This window comes from Protopterus annectens, chromosome 2.part0 (assembly GCF_019279795.1).
Source record: "Protopterus annectens isolate FY-2018-M chromosome 2.part0, PAN1.0, whole genome shotgun sequence".
NCBI lineage: Eukaryota > Metazoa > Chordata > Ceratodontiformes > Protopteridae > Protopterus > Protopterus annectens.
Window position 1 is genome coordinate 1,660,927,829 of NC_056728.1, and position 19,451 is coordinate 1,660,947,279.

Genomic DNA, 19,451 nt, shown 5'->3' on the forward strand with positions numbered 1-19,451 from the left:
TGTGTGTGTGTGTGTGTGTGTGTGTGTGTGTGTGTGTGTGTGTGTGTGTGTGTGTGTTACTGTGTCTGTGAATACCTGAGTGTGTGGGTGTGTTTGTGTGTTTGCATCCTGTCATGGGAATGTGTATTACTGGTTCCCAATGAGGCAACAATTTTTCCACTGGCCTCTATAGACTGCTCTCTTACCTCCCTGCTCCACGTAACTGTACCTGTGATGTCACCCAGTATGGATGTGACGTCTCTGGCCACAGTAGCGTAATACACAGCTATCATGCTCTTGGATCAGTAGATCAGTAGACGTCTTTGGAACGTGGGACTTTCTAACTGTGATGTGGAAGCTACTAAGTGCATGCTGGTATTTTCATACAGGCCTGTGAGTAGTCTACATTTACATATGGGACACTAACTGCAAACACTGACATCCCCCGGCACATGCAATAATACCTGAAGGAGGAGGGCAGAACATCAAGACCAACATGCAGTTATGTAGTTACATATGACACATACTGTTAACAGTAGAAAATGCATTCTAAACCTGTAGTACATGGTATGTCTGCTGCCTGTCAACAGTACACAACAATTGTAATTTACAATTATCTTCCTAGTCTGTTCACCCTGTGCATCAGACCATATGAGCATGTCCCCGCACTGATGGTGTGGATGACAGGGATGCAGCACAGGCATCATCATATGCTCAGGGTGATCATGTTTGCCAGGTAGGCCAAGGTTGCACCACTGGAGGACATCATGTGTGTGGGTTAGGGCCTCCAATCTCATTGTGCATATGTGGATGTTATGCATGTGTGTGTGTTGCAGTGCCCTACATTTGTTTCTGGTGTGTGCGTGTATGTATGCACACAGTTCTGGCATGTGTCTGGCCTACACAGGGGTATTATTAACAGCTGCAGACTGTACAGGCCAGGTTCTACGGTTCACGGTGTCCGGGCACAGCCATGTGACCTGCACCTGCCAGGGGTTGCACGGGCACTACCAGACAGAGGTGCAGATTGGGTTCTGTCTGATGGCACATGTCCACTGGAACCGTGTCCCTATTGGGACCATCCAGGGCCAAGTGCACATGGCCTGCTGTGTCCTGGTGTGGACAGCAGAGCACCAGCTACACTGCTGCTGCTACTACCATTATGGGAGCAGTCATGTGAAGTAGCTCATTCACATAGTCCTTCAACAGGTGATGTAGCTGGCCTACGTCCACGTGCCCGATGCCTCACTCCTACCAGATGTTCCAGCACAGACATTCCACGCTCGAGGATTGACATGCCACGGTCAAGGACTCCCACCATGTCACCCAATCTTTTATACAAAACATCAGTAAGATGATGGTGAGCATTTGCCATTGCCTGGATGTTGTTGGTTAAAGAATGGACAGCAGCCCTCTGAGGCCTCAGACCTTCTCTGCTGTGCCATTCAGCATGTGCCTGTGCCTCCATTACAGCCTGAAACATCAGTCTGGTGACACCAGCTGCTGTGCTTTGTCTTGCAGGGGCATGTTGGCCAGAGGTCCTCCTACAAGCAGCAATGGGCACATGCCTGTGTGGGACATCACCAGTCAGTTGGCTGACACCATGGTGTGCAGGCACACCTTCCATAGCCTCCACACTTTCCTGTTCCATGCTACCACACACCAACTGTCCTTCCTCTATGGCCACTGGTGATGGGGTATGTGTAGGCATGAGAACTGTGTGTGGGGATGAGGGGGATAGAGGTGGAATGGCAACCAATGGCACAGATTCAGCCACTGACAACCCTGCCAGTGCCTCAATCATACTTTCATCATCACTGCTAGAGTCTGTGGGGACACTAAGATCAGATGGACCGCAGTGGGGCAACGCACCTACATCAACACCTGTGAGGGGCAGACAAGAACTGTACATTACAATCTATACAACAGACACACACACACACACACACACACACACACTGACAGCACACACACTCACACAGACAGGCACACACACACACACACACACACACACACACACACACACACACACACACACACACACACACACATGCTATGGCACCCAACATGCATGTGATATGACAGAAGGCATGCAACATTCATGTGACAGGGCAGACAGCATTCAGCTTAGACAATACTAGTGGCAGTTACCATACATCCCTGAGTTGCAAACAACAGCAAGCATGTGTCATAGCAGAAGGCATGCACATTACACAATACAGCATGCATGTGTCATAGCAGAAGGCATGCACCTTACACAATTATAGTAAGTGTTAGCATACATCCCTGTGTTGCACCATTTAGACCAGCACAGGTTAACAGTACACCAACCTGATGTGTGGCATATGACCTTGACAATCACATGTAGTATGACATGTGATCTGATGATGTGTGGAATGACATCATACATGTTTAACACAATGGTGTCCTGTCAAATATACAGTGGAGTAATTGTGTCCCAATGCAGGGACGTGTTACATTACCATGTACCTTCTGCTGACACAATGTTGTCCATCTGCCCTACAGATATACAGTGACTTACTGCACATTTAGCTGATGTGCATGGCCATTGCAGGGAATCATGTGGCTTCTCTATTGCTATATAGTGTGGGTTACAGACACAGTTCATAGCCATGACTGTGTGCAGATACAATACATTTATACTGCGGAAGGTGACCCACGTCACTGAGGTGTATACACACTAAACCATAATGTGGAATGTGTGACACAGGTCACTGAAGGGTATACGGATGACACCCCTGCACATCTGCAACCATATTGCTGATGCCTGGCAACTATGGCCAAACATGGCAAACTCATCAGTACTCCATGTCCCACATGACATCTGTGTACCACACACACATGAGGAGCAAGGATGACAGTGATGTCTGACACCAGCAAGGGGAATGTACTGTATCTGTGGCCTGATGTGGTTGTCTGTGTATGTTGTGCAACACATGTATGTATTTGTATACTGTACAGGTGACTGTTGTCATGTCATGACACACTCAAGATGTTCAACACATGTTATGTGGTGGTTTGATGTCATGCCTACACAAAATGTGCACAGGCCTGTAGGATGTTTAGTGTTTCACATCCACAATATCACCATTACACAAAGGCCATACTTGGATTATGTGGAGCCAATGTACAACAGGTTGTACACACATGCACAACACTTGTACTGTGTGTGTTGCTTCATGTCTCTGGCCATCCTCCATGGTCATGTGTGAACATGTTTTGCCCAAATGGTTGTGATGGGCATCTATTTCACATGTCAGTGTTGTCCCATATGACATACACCCATAAATGTTGTATGCTCCACTGACAACAGGGTTATGCAGACAAAGGGTAGTATGTTTGGGATGTGGGGTATGTTTTGCAGGATAGTTAGGCAGTGCTGCAGTCAGCCCACTAAATGTCATGGACATGTCAGATAGCACATAACATTGTGTGACATTCATAGCAGGGGTATAATCCATACAGGTGAATCCTGTCGGCTGGCCATACTCCAGCTCACTGTGTAGTACTGTTTGTATTCCCCACATGTGTCATTCTGATCTGTAGTACATGTCCCTACAGTGAACCACACCTCCACCATTGTATGCACAGTTGTCCACACATCTGGCAATGACAGTTTGTGAGGTTTCATGTCGGTGTTTCATATAGTTGTCAATTATTGCACATGGGTAACCCTTGTGATGCATTGCAGGTCCAACCTGTATATATATTGACAGAACCATACATTATGTGTACATGTGGTAAACGGCCACATGGCAGATAAATCTATGCATTATTATGCCTGATACATAACAGTCTCACCTGCAACGGGCTGCTGTTGCAGTGAATGCCAGAGGTACCTACATAGGAGTGACACAGCAGTATGATCATTATCTACACTTGTATGATAGCCACAGGGTGCAATGTGCATGTTAACACATAAGACAGTACAATCGACTATACTATGGAATATGCACATGTGTGCATACACAAAGTAGCAAATTAGAGTATGTGGCATGTGTGCATACATGCCTTGCATATGATGTTACATTACATATTGTAGAGTGACACCTGTAACTATATAAACTATAGTTGTTATATGTGCAGTAGTGACTTACCAGGCAACTCCAGGCTCGGTGGTTGAGAGACACCCACCTCCACAATATCAGCTAAAGCTTGTAGATGTGGTTCTGCAGGTGTCCCCAGGTTGGCCAGTAGCTCCTTGGTACGTGTGAGTGGGGGCTGGGTTGGTGGCCCACCACCTGTTGCACCTTGTTCCCTGGTGATTGCATTTGCACGCTGTTTCACCCATCTAATTAGGTCAGTACAGTGTCTGTGCCCCTGCTGATAGGTGTGATTGTGGCCACCCACATCATTTACCCTCCTGCAAAGTTCCTGCCACTGGGCATCCCACTACTGTGCATCCTGTGGCACATGGCTGAAGAGCACGTGATGGTTATCGAGGAGGTATGGGATGAGGACCTCATCCTCCAAGCGGATATATGGCAGAAGCCTTGCACACAGCATACCTGGAAGACATAATGATGGAGACAGGTCACAGTAACTCACAGAGATGTAGAGAGGTACAGCTGAACATACATGTGGATCACATTTATTACAATTAAATATTTGTCATTGCAAACTACATGATGCTAACACCACTGACATGTTTGTGTCGCACACATTTGACACTCAATGGTGATTGGATATTATCACCATATATGTGTGTGTCAAGTGATGACATTGCTCATACTCCATGAGGATGCTATCTTGATGTGGGCATGTCTGTTTGCCTGTACTGGTGTTCTTAACTATCAGCACATGCCTGGATGTCAAATAAAATCCCAAGAAAAGGGAACAGTCTCATAGAAAACACAAAAATGACAACCACTGCTCACAAGGACATCAAGGATCCAGGCGAAGACGTAACAGTAAAATTGAATTTGAATTTAATAACAGCAAAACACCGACTAAGCGCTTTCGCCAAATAATGGCATCATCAGAGTCAGTGTAAACTCACAAATGCACAATATTTATACAAATTGAATTAGTCAATTAGTGATTGAATTAACAATTCAACCAATGAGCCACAGCTTTACATAATCCTCGTAATTGCAAAACATTGATTTTCCTATAAATCAAAACATTCTCAAATGATGCAGCAACAGAAATTACTAAAAGTGCATGTATATACATGATCACAATAAAACATAAAAGTGTAAAAATATTAGGTAAAATAAATGTAAATAGTATTTGTGAAAATAGTGTAAAAATATATATAAATGTAACTGGAAGGGCTCCAGGTACATTAAACCAAACTAGATTTATATTTCAACACTGGTTTAATAGAAATGAAGTCGTTGATACCAGGAAATCTTGTGGCATTTAGTCGAAGCTGCCATTCAACCTCCTTGATCGCTACCCTGTTACTAATATCACCTCCCTGATCAGGAAGAACCCTATCAACCACAAAAAATAATTTTTTTTTAAATTCATTACACTTGCAACTGTGTAAATACAAAGCATTATGTTTGTCTTTCTTCTTCAAACACCGCAAATGTTCACTAATTCTGTCACGCAATCTACGTGTGGTCATACCCACGTAGAAAGCGTCACAAGAGATACATGAAGCAATATAAACCAGGTTTCTAGTGTTACAATTACATAACCCTGGACATGCCAAGGTATGTCTGTATCCTTTCACACACAAGTATGCACCCTCTGCAATGAATCGACAACACCTACAACTACCACATTTAGACATCCGAGACTTCCTATGTCTATATTCCTTCTCAAATATTTCCTTCAGATTTTCACCTCTACTATAAACAATCCTAGGTGTCATACCCACTATTTCCTTAGTGGTACTCCCCAAGAAAAGATTCCATGCGTTCCACAATGCCATGCTTATTTCTGAATCTTTCTCATTAAATTTTAAAATAAAACATGGTCCTTGGAAACAAGATGTCTTCTTTGAGCTCTGGTCTTGATCAACCACGTTCAAAACCAGTGTGGTTTTGATAATTGGAGAATATATAGAACTTCTCTTCCTGTAAACCTCCCTCTTAACCTTTAAAAGTAATTTGAGGGGATATCCCCTATCCAGTAACATACCAATCAGTTTATAAATTTCTTCTTTAAATAACACATCATCACTAACTAGTCTTGAAATGCGTGCCATTTGTCCTTTAACAACGCCTTTTCTCAGGTGGTAGGGATGGCAACTCCTGAAATGTAGTAAAGAGTTTGAATAACTCTCTTTTCTATATAGTGTACTGGTTAGGCCCCCCTCATTTTTAATAATGGTTAAATCCAAGAAGTTTACTCTATCACTATTCCACACATGGGTAAATCTCAAAAAGCCAGAAGTACTGTTCAAATATTGAACAAATTCGCTGGCACTAAATTCATCTCCATCCCATAAGATAAGCAAATCATCTAGAAACCTGTTATACAATACAATATTGGTGGAGAATCTAGATGGAAAAACAAATAGCCTTTCCCAAGTTAGCAGGACTAGATTAGCAAACACTGGGGCATATTTTGCCCCCATAGCAACTCCAGACCTTTGTTGGAATATTTCCCCCTCAAATTTTATGAAATTATTCTTGAGGATGATTTCCATCAAGTTGCAAACAAAATTTATTTTACTCTTGTTAGTATGTTGACACAGGTTAAGACTATCACGAAACATCTCTAATCCTTCCATATGGGGGATAACAGAAAATAAGTTGACAACATCAATTGTCAAAAAACATAAGGCCTTGAGTGCATCCCCACATCCCTCAATCTCTCAAGGCAGTGCCACGAGTCCCTTAATATATGTGTCACGTCTTTAAAGACTGATTTACATGACTCATCCACAAATGCTGCGAGGGGTTCAGTTTTCAAACCCCTCACAGCTACAATTGGTCTAAACTGCAAATTTTCAACACCTTTGTGCACTTTTGGTATGCCAAAAATACTTGGCATAACTGGATTTTTAACCGTAAGGAAATCAAACTCAACTTCCGTTATCTCCCCTTGATATAAAGCATCCAACAAAAACAAATCAATTCTTTTGAAAGCAACGTTTACCTCATTAATAGAGACCCCTGTATATGTACTGACATCTTCTAAGATTGTCATCATAGATGTAAAATAATCAATATAATTCATTAAAACCATACCTCCACCTTTGTCGGGGCGCATACATCTAACATTATTGGAAGATCTAAATTCCTTCAAAAATAGTCTTTCTTGTGAAGATAAATTGTTGCCAACCAAGTTTTTGATCCCACATATCCTCCTTAACTCAAGATCTAAAAACTTTTCAAAGGCAATAAATTTGTTCGAGGTAGGAGGAATAAATGTGCTTTTTCTTCTAAGTACAGGGTTGGATAAGTTGTCATCCGCCAATCCGAGCTGTTTATTGTTGTGAAAATAAACTTCCAAGCTAAGTTTTCGTATAAATAGCTTCACATTAATCAAAACCCGGGCTATATCTAGTTTAAAGTTGGGTACAAAACTAATACCTTTGGTACATAGTTGGAAATGAACATCGCCAACTTCCATATCTGTATAGTTATATATATAAAAACCACTTTGTTTCAAAATTTTGCAACATGATTGAACTACAAGATCAGACACATTAGAATCATTACCAGTTGTAATATTCACATTATTATCAACAACATTATTCATCACATTCATAGCATGTTCTTCCAAAACTATGTTGAATGACTTGGGATAAATAAACACCTGGTTTGAATCAATATCAAAACTGTTAATATTGGTGTTTTCTTCCAATAAAACTAAATTTGCATCATTTCCATGCGTGCATACATCATGGGATAAACCCCCCCTAAGTTTAACTGTTGCTGCATCAAAAAAGCGTGGTTCATTGTACAACCTAGGTGAAACATAAGTATTACTAACATCAACACAATCAGAACTAACATACATTTCTAATAGCGCCTCTGTACAAACCCCCGCCCTCTCCCCAAAGTTTGTTTGCCTACAAATGCAGGCCTCTGGTCTCTGTTCATCAATCTCTCCGACCTGCGTGGGCCCGGGGGTTGGTCCAAAAAAACCTCTTCGTCAAGCACTTCACAGTCAGGTGCAAATTCAACATGCTCAGCTCGTAAATTGTTCCCGTGCTCAGAGTATACATTGTGATTATTATTATTGTTGTTATTACGTTCATTACGTTCCCTGCTACCCGGTGGATAAGCACACTTGTGTTGGTAATCAAGCGTGTCTCTAGCAAGTTTCCTTTGTTTGACAATTTTGTTTTTCATTACAAAGGACTCCAAGTTCCTCAAAACTCTTTGGAAATTGGCCTCGTATTGACACAACAAAAGATCCGTCGTGATACTATAATGTAACTTGGTAATGTCCTCACGCAAAGAAGCCAACTTAACACAGTTGTTATTAATAATAATTTCAAGCATGTCCAAACCAGCTCTATCAAACAAAACAACAATGTCCCTATAAGCTTCTGAACCAGTTTCTATACCCATAGGAAGCTTCCATAAGCGTAAACCCTTGGGTACTTGTTTAAGCTCCTTTGATTGTCTTAGAAACAAATTGTCAAGCTGTAGGGCTTTATATTTAATACAAAGTTTGTCGTACCTGGAAATTTGATCTTTCAAGTTTAGAAACACCGTTGACTGTGAGTTAAATGATCCACTATAAATGCCCAACTCCGGTGCTTCAAACCATGACTGTAAATCATGGCCCTTCTTGCTGTTCGTCACTGAGCTAGGTGGAGCACGTAGTTCAGACGAATCACGATTGGTCATCGCCAAATGTGGAACAGCTCTCTCATTGGAATTAGAAGTAACACCAGACACAACGCGTGGATCAAACTGTTCATGGTTAGACCTCTCAGAGTTGTTTTTACCCTTTGGATCCTTAGAGTTGACATTACCATTAGAAATCACATCCGAAAAAGTGCTCTTAGTACCAGTAGTCTGTCCAGGTTTAGGGAAAGATGAGGATACCACAGGTGAATGCATAGTAAATAAATCGATTTGAGTATCAGTGGGACTATCAGCCGACACTGACCCCTTATCACCACTGTTCTTTTCATAAGTTTTAAGAAGCTTGTTCACTACTACAGAAAGTTCCTTAAGAACGCTCTCCATCACGCCAAAGCACAGTCACCAGACGACCAAATGGCAGGGTCGAAAAAAACAAAAAATCAAATAAAATCCCAAGAAAAGGGCACAGTCTCATAGAAAACACAAAAATAACAACCACTGCTCACAAGGACATCAAGGATCCAGGTGAAGATGTAACAGTAAAATTGAATTTGAATTTAATAACAGCAAAACACCGACTAAACGCTTTCGCCAAATAATGGCATCATCAGAGTCAGTGTAAACTCACAAATGCACAATATTTATACAAATTGAATTAGTCAATTAGTGATTGAATTAACAAGTCAACCAATGAGCCACAGCTTTACATAATCCTCGTAATTGCAAAACATTGATTTTCCTATAAATCAAAACATTCTCAAACGATGCAGCAACAGAAATTACTAAAAGTGCATGTATATACATGATCACAATAAAACATAAAAGTGTAAAAATATAAGGTAAAATAAATGTAAATAGTATTTGTGAAAATAGTGTAAAAATATATATAAATGTAACTGGAAGGGCTCCAGGTACATTAAACCAAACTAGATTTATATTTCAACACTGGTTTAATAGAAATGAAGTCGTTGATACCAGGAAATCTTGTGAGCAGTGGTTGTCATTTTTGTGTTTTCTACATGCCTGGATGTGTTCACATTAATGCAGTAGACCTTGATGCTGTGTATATGTCACATATATAGCCTTACACTGCCTTAATGGACATGACCTGTGGCCCTGTAGACTTGATCACAGAAGGTTTTACATGTATGTGTTTTGCCATATACATCTACATGGCACTGTACAGCAGTTCAACATCTTGCCATGTATTACCTGTGTTGTACATGTGATACACATGGGACACTGGCTAGCCTGATGGTATTTTCTGGGTTGGATATCAGCTATAGCATGTATGGTCATAGTCAACTAGTAGGCTATATGCCCTGGGCCATGTACGAGCCTAGGATGAAAGATTACCTAGCTGTGGCCGACAGGCAGGTTTCAGGGGCCAGGTCAAGCAGTGCCACATAACTGATCCACAGGGTTACTGAAATATTTGCCATGCGGTCATCACACCATGTCTGAAAGAGGGGCAATGTGCAGCTTTGCTGGACAGGGATGCATAGTATGGCAGGAGTATGTAAAGTGTATGGGACAAGGATCTGTCCAGCATGTGTTGATCCTTGTACTAGGAAGGTAGATGTCCATGAAGTATGTGTTTGAGATCAGGATGTGTAAGTGTAGCATGTCCAACATCTCTGGGTTGGACATGGCTTTATTCAGGGTAGGCATCATGCTACATAGTGGAGATAGGGATTGGGAATGCTGGTGTAGGCCATTTGAACATGGCCAATAACTCTTAAAGGAAATATGTGATCTGATATGGGTCACTTGAGTGTTGAGTATGGCTGAACAATGATCTCTATATTCATGGATGGCACCCTGTCATGATTAGGGTTGCCACTTACAACTACCTGACAGGTGTGGTGACATAACTATCACAGGAAAGACTACTGTCCAGCTGCATCCCATACACACAGTGTCCATTATGAGGACCGCTGCCTAGGTGGTAGTTCATGGGTACAGGGTTTTCAACATAGGGGTTGACAATGCAATATGTAGCTGTCAGATTGTGGCCATATGTCACACACCTCACCCACACAGCCTTTTCAGTATGTTGACTGCAACACTCATTGAGGCAACTATTGCTCCTAGTTCATAGTTATTTGCATACTTCAATAGGCAGATACCTTCTGTGTTAGTCTGTGTGATATACACTACCAAGAGGGGGTGTACAATGAATTAACCCTGTATTACTGTAGCTGGCACTAGTTTGATGTGCATGTATTATTCAGACACCTTCTGTAGTGTTGGTTCTGCCAGCAGTCCAGTTTTAAAACACTCCTGTGACATAGGAATGTACATCTAGTATACTGAGTGTAGCTGGAACACAGTATGGGTGATGATGCCCTATGACCTGGCATGGTTATGATATGCTGTGTGAAATCAACCTTTCTGTCATCTACATCTGTACTGCTGACATCAAATAAGTTGACAAAGGTTCATGGCCTTTCAGACAAGACTCAGCAGGGTAGTAGTGCAGTAATCCCCATTATCAGTGGTGTCTCCCCCTTTGTGGGTTGTGATAATTGTTGCTGTGCACCATTCAGTGTGCACACAGTCTGACATGTAGCTATTATTGTATATGATGTTTATGTGGAGAGTAAATTGTTTTGACGTGTGTAGGATACAACTTGGGATGTGGACAGGTCCCATGCAGCCTGTATGTATGGCATTAGCGAGTGCAGCTTGTACCTGCATAGTTGTTATTACAGGAGCTCTGTAGTGTACATGGATATATGAATGCATACCTGTTGGGGGGGGGGGCAGTGTGTTTGTGTTATCCAAGACCCTATCTGGATGAACAGGTGCTATTTCCGTAGGTGCAGTACTTCTCATGCCATAGTGCTGTGAAGCACAGCAGGTCTTGTTGTTGCCATTATGTTTCATGACACAGCTATGGAATCCTCTGTGTTTGGCCTCATAACATGTGGATGATTAGTTTCACAGTAGCATTGTGTGGCATTATATGGTGTATCTGCATCTTACTGATGCTGACCATGGATCAACTTCCACTCGTGTGTGTTGACTCTTGTAACAGTTACTACCTTCTGTGGTACAGTTTAAGGCAGGGTACCAATGGTTGGCCTTCATGTTTGTGTTTGGTTGAATCCGGTTTCTGTTTCAATGGCATGATCACTGCACATATGTGAGTGCTTAAAGTGCATTTGTGTAGGACCCAGCATTTGCACATGCATTGTACATCTGCATGGGTGCCATGACTGTCACCACGTTGCTCTTAAGGAGCATAACATTGGCTTTAAAGACTGACCATGTGTGGCATACTGTTAGCCCTGTTGGTGTGACTATGGTGATCCAGGTCATTGGGGTTGATGAAATCCAACATGCATTGAGCACATGTGTTGGTACATGATGAGTCTTCCCATTTCATAATGGAATAGCCGAGTGGCCATGATTATGGTTTCCTGTCTCAAAACTGGTATTCCCCATTACAGAACAATGACAGTTTGGAATTCTGAGGCATGGTGGGTGATCTGTCACAAGGTGCAATTTGGATTACACTTTGGCACAAAGGTAGTTGCTCAGCATAATGCATCTTACTCTGTGCAAGTGCAACTAGCATGGGGGTGTACATATCCCTCAGGAAGTTGGACACACCTGTGGCCCATGTGTTCCAATAAAGGACGATGGCCGAGAGTTGAGGTATTTGTTATAACATGGCCATGCAGGAGTGCTCACCAAAGCATTGAACCATATCTCAATCACTGCAGAGATATGTTATCCACATTTCAGATTGCTGTAAGTGAGTCCATATTGACTACCTGATTTGTATCATTGAGTAGCAAGATCCACAGTTTATTTCTTGGCTGTCCCTGTTTCACCAGTGGACTTTCACTTGAACCTGGCATGATGAGGACACTATAGGGGAAGCATGGGCCATTGCCAGTATCCAGATTCTCAGGGGTGACAGGTGCAGGTCCTGTCTGGCAAAGCATCATGGTCTGTCAACCATGTTATCCCAGGCAGAGAGATGCTGGATACTCTTTGAATTACACCAGTACATTACACGATTGTGGAATACAATCCTTGTCCCTGTACTGCTGCATCATTCTGGCTAATAGCAGAATGCTACCCAGGACTTGGGACATACCTGCATGGGCTACAAGACCTGATAGTTCCTACATGTGTTTCCATGCAGTCCAGGCTACTGCATCACAGGTCCTGCACAACAACATAGAATATGCCAGAGATATGTGTATAGTTCTAAAGGTGGTCTGAGTGTATGGGTTTGTGGCTAATCATGGCAGACAGGCAGTTGACAGTATGTTTGCCCTCATATAGCTTGGTGTGTAACATAGTGCTAGAGTTTGCATTCACAAATGAGTACTGTTGGCCATGTTTCTGGCCACGTGTTCTGAGGTCTGACAAAACTATGTTGTACAGTCTTTGTATTCTGTTTTCTATCTATTCCAACTTGGGAGGCCTCTTGCTTGGCCAGATACTTAGAGGCCTCTGTGGATGTGTGTGATATCTGGTGGCATGTGTGTGTGTCCTCACTGTGTTCTGTTAAGGGTATGTGTTGGTTGTGGTGATAAGATGCATGTGTTAACCTACGCCTCTTGACTGTCTAGTCCAGTCATGGGTGTAGAATGGACTGCCTCCAAGCTCACCCCTGTAGCTGCATCCCAGACAATGTGTGGGGTGTGGTGTTAGGCGGGTTTGGCATAGAGATTGCATTCCCCCAGGATTGTCACATATACAAAGCTGACATTAGTAAATACCAGTAGCTGACTAGTGGGCATGCCTGTATGAGCATTCAGTACTACAAGTACCACGTACTGTATTTAGTTTACTTACTGCTTTTGAAGATGTTTTAGACAGTGATGCTCACATGTAAATATTTGTGTTATGGACATGGCAAAACTAGCTATTACAGGAACATGGTAGCTACCTTTAGTAGCAATCCCCCTCTGAGGGCCACATCACATCCTGATAGTTGATTACAGATGATGCAAGTGTAAACAGGGCTGTATCCTTGTCTGGGCATATACTCACATACCCAGCAGAACCATGAGCTCTGTTGGACACAGACCCCCACTCCCCACACAGAGTCAAATATCAATAGGCTCTGCTTCCACTATCAACATGATCAGGATATTATCAGATAGTGTACGCCATCACCTATGAAGCAGCTATTACACATGGGCAGCAGTTTCCTACATCTTACACTCCTACTGCAGATGTCACACTGGAGTTAAAGATGATATGCACCCTGTTTCATTACCAGTACTGTCAACATATTTCAAAGCAGCTGTTAGTCTGGCAATGAGAGGTTAGGCTACACAAATATAAACGTTCAACCAGTGTGTCTCTACTGTCAATATCCACTCTCTGTAGGTGTGCACATAGCCATTTGGCAAAGCCCTGTAACAAGGGTCAGTACACATTTGCAGAACATGTACACATGCACAGCTGTCATTGCTTGCAAACAATACTAGAGAGGTGGATATTAAGCAAGGTGGACTATTAGGCAAGGCTCAAAAGACAAACCCACCACCGTAAATAGCACAAGTAACCAGAAACTGAGGGTATTGCTACTCAACGCCAGACGTCTAAACCTCAAAATGCACACACTCGAGGCACTCCTCAGTATGGAGAACATCGATATCTGTGCAGTAACAGAAACCTGGTTTAAGGCTGCAGAGAGCACCCCAGCACTACCAGGCTATAACTCATACCACACCTTTCAGCCACAGAACCCGGACCGGAACACAAAAGGCAGGGGGTGTATCCATATTCATCAAGGATACTCACACCTCCAGGTTAGTGGTGCAGCACGATGCATCAGAGATCATCCAAGTGCAACTGACAATGGGCAAAACTGCAATCCAAAATGTAGCTTGCTACAGATCACCCACCATGACACAGGACCCACAATCCACATTTCTGGAGACACTGGGAAATATGCAGGTCCTACCAAACACCCTAATACTGGGTGATTTCAACTACCCAAACATTAACTGGGAGAACTACTGAAGTACTAACTCCCTTACCCAGCACTTCCTAGAATTTATAAACTCAAACACCCTAGATCAACTGGTCAACACCCCCACCAGAGGGAACAACATATTGGACCTGGTCATCACCAACATGGGTGACCAGCGTCCCACACCCGTCAGCCCCTCACTGGTTAGATTAGACCATAGACTAATCACTCTGGATATTCACATTCCGCCCACAACCCCAACCAAGGAAACCACCATGAAAATCTTTTCCAAAGCAGACTTCACGTTGCTTAAGCCCGAGGTGGAAAGGTCCATGGCCCCCATGCCAATGGACAATGCTGTCCAAGATGCTGAAACCTATACAAAGACACTCTATGATCATCTGCAGGAATGCATGGATCCTGCTATCCCAAGTCAAACTTAGACTCACTCCTCCAAGAAAAGGAAACTGGTCTGGTGGACCCCTACCATAAACAGGCTCTACAATAGAAGGAGGAAACTAATACAGATAAGAGCAAAATCCCTAGAAGGACAGACATCCCTGATCAGTATCAGCAAGAAACTATGATCCCTCATGAAATCATCCAAGGCTAACTTCAAAAGACAAATTTCCAAAGACTTTACAGATAACCACAAAGTGTTCTTTAGCTATGTCAAGAACCTAAGTGGAAACTCTCAGATCTGCTCTGAGTTGGTGCAGATTGGCACAAAATACACTGAACCGACTGATATTGCCAACATTTTGGCAGACAGGTGCAGTGCAAACTTCACACCCCTCTCACCCCCTAAATGGCCCATAACCATACCAGAAGAATATATGGCCCCGGCACTCACCGACACACAGGTTAAAACAGCCCTATCCAAAGCCAAAAACACAACCTCAATGGGACCGGACAGTGTCCCAGGCTGTGTCTTACAAGAGCTCCAAATGAACTAACCCCTCACCTAAACACACTGTTCAAACCCAGCCTCTCTACAGGCTACAGACCCACAGAGTGGTGCAGAGCAACAGTTATCCCACTCCACAAAGGTGGCGCCACAACGGACCCCGGGAACTATTGCCCTATAAGTCTGACTAGCCTAGTCTGCAAGGCTATGGAGCACATCATCATGGAACTCATTAACAGAAATATTGGGAACCTCCAGTCACTCGACCCAACCCAGGTCAGCTTGACTGAGTGCAGATCATGCCTACTGAACCTGTTTGACATCTTACAGTCACCTAGACTTTAGGTGAGGGGTGTGGTAGTTCACACATACTACCTGGACCTCACCAAGGATTTTGACACCATTCCCCACTCAGGTATTATTAATAAACTCACCAGCCAGTACATACATCCATACATCACAGGTTGGGTTGCCAACAGGCTTATACACAGAACCCACATGGTAAGCCTAGCAGCCTACAGGTCTAACTCTTAACCAGTCACAACTGGTGTCCCACAGCACTCAGTCCTGGGACCCCTACTGTTTGCCATATACTTCTCAGGGGTACAGGCAAACACAGGTGGACTACAGCAGACCGTGTTTGGTGATTACTGCAAACTGGGAGCCATACTTGACAGTCCATCTGTCACAGATGTCTTTCAAAGGGCCCCACATAGACCAACACAGGGTGTCAAAGTTATGGCCTCCAGCTAAAGGCCACAAACTGCATGGTCATTTCATTTTGGGAAAACTAAACACCCATATATTAACACATGAGTGGCAGCCATTTTAATACAGATGAGGTAATGGGTATGTGGGGACTACATTAGATAGTGATCTCTCCTTTGACAATCATATCTCCAAAGTAGTTAGGACAGCCTTCTATGTAGGCCATCTGATTACTTAAGGCTTCGCATTGAGACATACTGAGGTTATTGTGCCCCTTTACTCATCACTCATGAATCCCATCATCGAGTATGAAAACCTATTTCGGATGTACCTCAGAAGACACATCCAACAGCTGGAGGGTCCACGAACGTACCTCGCCAAGAGGATTACTGGCCTCAGACATGAGTCCTATGCTGCCAGTTTGAATGAACTCTTGCATTACTCAGTGGCATCTCGTTTACACAGAGATGATCTTTGCTGGCCAACAAAGCCATGTCCAAGTCAGGCTTAATGGATATGCTCCACCTATGGGAATCCATGTCACAGTGAGCCACACACTGTAATGAGCTACACCTTGCCACATCCATAACTGGAAGATGCTGGAGTGACAGATTCCTGTCACAGTTACACCCCCTGCTTTGGAACTACATTCCTGATTACAATATATGGAGCCCATCACTAACACTCCAGGGAAACCCTGCAGAGTGGATGGGGAACAGTGGATACACCCCAGGGATCCTGCAATTGGCTCTGCTCCACAGAGAGACAGTTAGTTAATCAATGGGGTGGCGACAGCTGACACATTTTGGCTAGGCTTATGAATGGCCTCCGGCAGTTAGCCAAGTACCTACCTATGTACCTATGAACCTATGCATACAGTATCAGCACATGCTGAAAGCTTAATTTACTGTTCAGGTGTTGACTTACCTTGTGCCAATGGCAGTTGTGTGTGCAATAGTTGAGGGCTGCCTATGTAGGATGCACACAGTAGACCACCTATACATGACAATTTACAGGTGGTCTTGTGTGTGTGCCATCCATGTTTACTGTGTGTGCAGGTGGAGAAGGGCGCCTACACTGTCAGTGTGTGTGCTATACAGTCCCTTTTTGCCAAGGCATGGGCATACTGGGCATGCCTTTGTCTGCCTACTGGGGCTGGCTCAGGGTGTTTGTGGTCTGAGTCCCTCTGTGTCTGTGGGGACCTTGGCAATGGTGGGAGGCTGTGAGGGCCTTCAGCATTCTATCCCTACTGCAGCTGTTTCTGCAGGATCATATTGTGTAGCATGACATGTACTATGAAGATGTGGGAACACGGATCTGGAGAGTATTGCAAGACTCCACCAGATATGTCCAAGCAATGGAATCGTGATTTCAGCATCCCAAACACACGCTCTAGGATTATTCTGGTTTGTGCATGTACCTCATTATGGCGTTCCTGCATGAGTGTGTGTGCATTTCTGATGGGAATCATTATCCACAGTTCCAGTGCATAGCCAGTATCCCCCACCAGGTGGCCATATGGGATGTCCCCCCTGGCAAATACCTGATACAGCTGTGAGGCATGCCAGATGTCGGAGTCGTGATAGCTTCCAGGGCTGCCAGCTGACACATCCATGATAATGCCTTGGGCATTGCACATGACCTGGCAGTTGATGGAGGGGTATCCCTTGCAGTTTATGTATCGCCTACCCTGCTCACTGGGTGGTGACTTGATGTGTATGTGCGTGCAGTCTATTGCACCCAGTACCTCTGCATATTTTGCCACATGGTGGAAGAGATGCATATTGCTGGCCAACTCCTCCGGCAGTTGGGGGAAGTATATGTGCTCATTGGCATGTGGTAACATGGCATCCAGGAACTGGTGGAGTACTCTGGATGCTGATGCCTGTGAGATCCCCAGGATATCCCCAGTTGGCCTTTGAAAGGTACCTGTGGCTAGTATTCTCAAGCTTACACATACCTTCGTGTCCACTGGGATGGGTTCCCCTCTGTTATTTCTGGCTCTGAGGCATGGCTGGCACAGCTCAACAAGTTGCTGTATGGTGTCCCTGTCCACCCTGTAATGCTCTACTATTTCCAGATCATTTAGCCCCTGGTAGGTTACCCTGGATCTGAACACTCTTCTCCTCCTCTGGTGCCTGAGGTAGTTGTCTGCTTCATCCTCCACACCACCTTCAGTCTCCAACACATGCTGGTGAATCAACAGCCCCTAACATGTACATATTAAAAGTTCCCCGTCTGTATACACCGATGGTGCAGAGTGTATGGGAATACACAAGTGTGTGTGATATGCTTTCACACTTTATACTATTGTGCTATGGATGCTGCTGATGTCATTGGGTGTGTATGTGCAATTCCAGCTGCAGGGTGTCTTAATTATGGGTTTTACAGTGAGTACTTCAATTGTGGGGCCTTTGGTGTTGAATTATGCTTGCCTGCCATGATTCATCTTTAATTCACTTTTCAACCTGAATCCCCTCTCATTGTTAGGCATGCATCCAGCTGCCACCTTTCTTGTTTTGTACTTTCCCTACCCAGGAATGTGTTGCGAAATGTGTTATGTAGCTGATCTACTGCAATTTTGCTTTGTTCTGCTGTGACTGTTTTCTTTGCAGTACGGCACCTCCCCTTTCCTGTTCTGCAGGTAGCTGCTTGCAGCCTTGTTAGCTGTTGCCAGTGGCCCACTGTGGGTTCCTAGGTGTTAATTACTCATCTGCACTCCAGTTTCCCATTTCCTTATTTGTTTCCTGTATTCTTCCTGTTTCAGCTCTGGTGCGTGCTGTGCACAGCTGTTTACCGGGTTTACAGCATGGTTTCATCCACGTTCACATGCACATTTGGTTACCTTGTGTGCGCTCAGCTAAGCAAAGCTATGGCTACTTCAACACACCTTTATCCTGCAGCTTTGCTTAGCAACAGGAAAACCAGATTAGCAATGCTCCAATGTGCTTACAGCAAAGGTGGCACACCCCTCTCTTGATGTCATCTTTATCTCCAGGGCACACCTTGGTGTTGTAATGCTACGCTGTGAGGTACATCCTTATACCGGTGGGGAATTTGTGATTCACTATTACTCCTCTCATTTGCATGGCATTGCCTACTAATTCCTAGTTACCGTGCAGAACACTGTCACAGCCCCTTAGCAACCCTTGCGTCATGGTGTGAT

The 19,451-nt window shown here is 43.8% G+C and overlaps 1 protein-coding gene across 1 annotated transcript in view; it reads left to right on the plus strand.

Moving 5' to 3' along the window:
* The window catches only part of LOC122792867 (polypeptide N-acetylgalactosaminyltransferase-like 6), a 1,270,224-nt gene that overhangs the window by 267,040 nt on the left and 983,733 nt on the right, over positions 1 to 19,451 (plus strand). The window lies entirely within an intron of this gene.